At 43.7% G+C, this 4,951-nt stretch overlaps 1 protein-coding gene across 1 annotated transcript in view; it reads right to left on the bottom strand.

The window, feature by feature from the left end:
- The window catches only part of zgc:172271 (Saxiphilin-like), a 29,835-nt gene that overhangs the window by 7,808 nt on the left and 17,076 nt on the right, over positions 1-4,951 (bottom strand). The window lies entirely within an intron of this gene.

The raw sequence follows: 4,951 nt of genomic DNA, 5'->3' as shown, positions 1-4,951 counted from the left end.
GAATCCGTTTAATTTATGAATATATCACAGAATATGTTCATCTACATACTGGTGGCCCGTACGCTTCATAAATGGACTGTTATTCGTGTAACAATGGAATTTATCATGTTGGCATGAAATGAAAAGTGCAGATTGTGGCTGTGTGAAACGCAGCGTTGACGCAGCTGCGGGGCTCAGAGAAAGCTTGCAGTTGTGGTGTTTTGAAAGCTGAAAAAAAGGTCAATGTGTTTCATTTTAGAGCTGAAATGTACGTCTGTTGTGTGACAAAGCTAAGGAGCTGTGAAAAACGTGGATTCTGTTTAAACGGACGGAGGTTCTGCTCGACCCGGTTCTGGTCCGGCTCGGTTCTGATAAGTTCGAACGAGTGTTTTAAATAGATGGAGAGACGTTTTAAGGACTGAGCGCCGTCTCAGTGAAGCTTTGTGAGGTGATTAGTTACATTTTTAACAGAAAATAGTACATTTTGAAAGTTTAAAAGACGAAAAGTTGACCGGATGTTTATGCTAAATGCTAAGATGCTGGCTGGAAAAACGATCCGTCATTGGCTGAAAACCGCTGTGTGGTACGCCCTGATTCGCTGAGAAATGAGTGACGTGACTGTGTCACTTCCTCTGAGTCAGCGATATAAAACCCACCCCCGCAGTTTGTCTCTGTGATTGGTTGAGAACGGCCGTGTGGAACGCTCTGATACGCTGAGAAATGAGTGACGTGTCTGCGTCACTTCCTCTGATGTCAGGTTGTAAAGCTCGGTTGAACCGAAGCCTTTTCTGTGCTTAAAATCACTAAATGGAGCTGCCACATGTCCCCAAAACTCATGTTTCATGCAAAGAAGTCGTGCTTGTTGAAACAACGCCACGTTTAAGCTTTAAATCCGTTCAGAAATTTTGATTTAACCGAGTTTAGCCGATGCTAATTTTAAGCTAACAGCTAACGACAGGATGTCAACGAACGATCCACAGGAAGTTGTCAGACTCCTGCTGGTATAAATAAGCTTACACCACCACCTGCTGTTGAAAGAGGAGTATAACAGTTTTCCTGAAGAGGGACTGATAATTCCTCATAATTTTTCTTTTTCTTTTCACCCACCTGGTTCAATGAGTAACTGTTAAAATAGCGAATTTCTGGAAGTGAACGGTTTAAAAAAACGTTTTAAACTGATGTTGCTGTGAAACTTTTAGAAAAATTGCAGGTTTATAAAAATTCAGTGCTTTAGAGTAAAAAACACTGAGAAGCTTGGTAATCTAGTATCTGTTAAAAAATAAGCACATTAAAAAGTAACACTGCCAAAGGGGCATTTACTTAAATATTCATGAATTGGGGTAAAACCTACGAATTGGTGCCCATTCCTCTGAATAAGTTGACTTATAACAGTACTTTTGTGTAAACCCAGAGCTTAAAAAGTGTGTGAAACTCACTGCTCACTTGAATACAAATATTTACCTGTTGAAATATCTGAAGCTGGCAACTGTTTTAACCAGATAAAGTGCTGAACAGTGAATGACCATGGCTGATGGAACAGAAAAGAAAATTGAGACCAAAATGGAATGGTTAGAGAAAGCGTTAGCACTGCTGACGGAATCTTTATTCCATATGATAAACAGGTGGAGAGCATGAACGACAAAGAGTTATTGGAAGAGCTGATGGAGGTTGCAGAGAGTGTGACTTCTACAGAAATAACAAAGTCAAGCTATGAAAAGCTGGCTAAAATTGTGATTTTGCTGAAAGAATCATTCTATACAGTGGTAGAAAAAGCTGACGACCTTGAGATAAGGTTAAACAGTGAAAAAGAGGTGGTTCAGGAAATTGAAGAACACTTCCTTCAATTTAAAAGTGAACACGAGGTCCTCACAAAAAAACATTTTGAACAGATGTTTCAATCACAGCAAGATGCACGTGCAGAAATTGATTCACTAAACAGCCAATTACAGTCACTTAATGCATCACTAACTGAAGCCAGGGATGCTAAAGAGCTGTTGTCCAGAGAATACTTTGCATTAAGACGGGATCACGTCGTGACAGTGTCACAAGTTTCCCGCTGCAAAGCTGAGATAGACGTGCTTAAAACACAACTTTGCCATGCAGAAAGGAAATATGGTGAGAGGCGTGGACAGGATGTGGAGACACACTGGGTTTCAGACAGTGGCGGATTCACCGTCGGGCATGACGGGACACTTCCCGGTGGCCTGGTTGCCGAGGAACGGGACTAAAGGCTCGGTTCGGGTCGCACGGACTTTATTATTTTAAATAAACAATTCACTTTTGCCTGGGCTCAGGTCTCACGCTGCACTGCAGCGACGGAGAAAGCCTGGCACATCCCCCGGCCGGGCCGGCCCCCTCCCTTCCTTTTCTGTGTGTCACAGAGCAGAGACACACACACATTGCGCCCGCCCCCCTCCCCGCCCTAGGACTCGCGCTCCCGACGGTGTTGGCGCGCGGTGCGTGCATCTCTGAGTTGTAGAATGGAGCAACAGAGACAGCCAAAGAAGAGGAAAGGTGGAGCAGAGAGAGAGAGGATAAAAAAGAGAAAAGCTCTGGCCACGGATGCTGCTAAGTGCTATAAATTAATGTTTGTTCGTAATGGAGCAGGTAAGAGAAAGGTTCTCTTATAATCTCTTCTTCAGGGATCTCTTCTTCTTATAAGGTTTTTTATCTTTTTTTTTTACAAAAGTGAGTAAAAATGTGTTTAATGTTTAAAATGTGTTTGATTTGATAGAGAATAAACAACACATCTGTAGTACAACACGATCTCTCATTTGTTGTATGAAACTATGATTGACTGTCATATTCCTAGTGATTTTAAAAGGGCTTATGCATAGCAAAATATAGGGCAACATAATTTCAGTTTATGTGATTTGAGGACGGATTATTGCACCACAGAAGAAAGATTTATGTAGGTATTCAGTTAGACGTGTGCAAACAACATGCATTCAAAGTGCGCTCAATTGAACTCAGTCTTGGTGGTTTGCGTTAATCAGGTGGTGGTGGCCTGGGATGGTATCAAAATTCCCGGCCTGGATTATTGTCCCAGTCCGCCCCTGGTTTCAGACCCAAATCTCCTCACATCACACACACCTCCATCCATACCTAAAGTGGTAGGGACAGACCTGAACAGGTTTTCACTACCAACCATGCAACAGCATGCATGGAAACTTCCTCTTTCAATAGATGATCTGCTAAAACTCTCAAAATATGTACAACGCTTTGTACCGGGACCAATGGGTTCAACTGGAACAAAAGCGTACCTCAAAGACCTTGAATTCAGACTGAGTGGTTATCCTAATGCTACGGTTGAGGATAAAATCAGTCTGATAAGGCTCACTTCGGACAGAGAGGTGTTCACCTTCATCGAGCGTCTACCTGATGCCACGAGAAGGGATTACAACCTTCTGTGTGAGGCTTTGATCAGAGAGTACGACCCCTGCACGGGACCTGCTGGTTTCCCAGCCGCAGACAAGGTCACGCAGGGCAAGCATGAACATCCAAAAGTCTATTACAAAAGAATCTTCCAAGCTTATTTTGGTTACAGAAATGAAACCGGAATGGAGGAAGAAGAAGGTTTTAAATTTGTTTTCAGCAAAAATCTCCACACTGACATACGCATGTCAGTACAAATTATGGCAAATTTCAGAGAAAAATCCATCAATGAGATTAAACAGTGTGCTGTGAATGTGTTTGAGGCATGTTCTCATGCTAAGACACCCATAGAGGTGTTTCCTGGTATAAAGGTTAAACCCCACTCCCTAGAACTGGAAGGACGGCGTGCATTGACCCCTCCTCCTAAAACAGGCGAGAAAAAGCAGTATTTTCAAACTAACAAACCGCGTAATGAAGGTCCACGCTGGGACAGAAAAGCTCCTCTTTCAGAGGATGAACGTGATTATCGTAAATGGGGTGTGCGTAGGACGCAAAGATATGGGAACCAAGAGGACCCATATTATCAGGGGAAGTCCGAAGAGGAACCCCCAAAAGACGTACCTAACCCTCCCCCACCTCGGACGAAACGAACCGAGGCGATAAAATCACAAAAGTTCCAGATACAATGCCCTACACCTCTGAGCTCGGAGGAGACAGAGAAACTACAAAGGTTGTTGGAAACTTTGAAACACGCTGAAATGGGATACCAACCTGGAGCACTGTGTAGTGATGTGATCGCTACTAAATCTGAAGGCGCAAATGACAACATTACAGATGTCGGTGAAACACACCAAGACATTATTGTTGTGGCCTCCAACAACCCCTCATCGGACGAAGGGGGGGTAAACTCACACACAAACGATGATGAGTCATCGCAACCTGAACACTCAGAACCTGATTTTCATGATTTTGAACTAGGCATTCCATTTCTGGGAGGACTCCCAGATAACCTGGTGCCGAGTCAAGAAGCTGGGCCAGTATGGTTCACAAAACCAACACAGGCCATAGCTCTTTTCTCAACCGATGATGTCGACCAAGGGCCTCAAACCTATGGTGTCTTACCCATACACAGGTCCGACGACTCAGAAAGGGATTCGTTGGAGCTCCCCAAGGAGCAAGAACCCTTATCAGTCTCATCACAGATTGATCAGGTGGTCGCCAAAGCCAACGCTCTGACATCTGATGAAGAAAGAGACAAACTTCGCCAAGTTCTTTCAAAATATGAAAAGTCATTTTCAACTGACGCAGACATCATCCAACTTCAGAAGTTGGATGATCCTGCAATTAACTCGATGATACTGTATCTGACTGACCCAGACAAATACACTCCATCGAAAGGTGAACTGGATTCCAATCCAGACCTTAAAGTCCTCTTTCAGCTGCGCAAACAGTTAAAACTACTCAAGGACAGCCTAACTTTAGCTCATGGAGCGACGTCCTCACCCGTGTTCGCGGTCTCCCATGACCGAAGGGGGGTGACGCCAGTTAGGATAATGCTACCAGACGCGATAACGTGATCAAATCTGACATTCAGAGT

This window comes from Nematolebias whitei, chromosome 7 (genome assembly GCF_014905685.2).
Source record: "Nematolebias whitei isolate Nwh7 chromosome 7, NemWhi1, whole genome shotgun sequence".
Lineage (NCBI taxonomy): Eukaryota > Metazoa > Chordata > Actinopteri > Cyprinodontiformes > Rivulidae > Nematolebias > Nematolebias whitei.
This window is presented reverse-complemented; position numbering and strand designations above follow the sequence as displayed.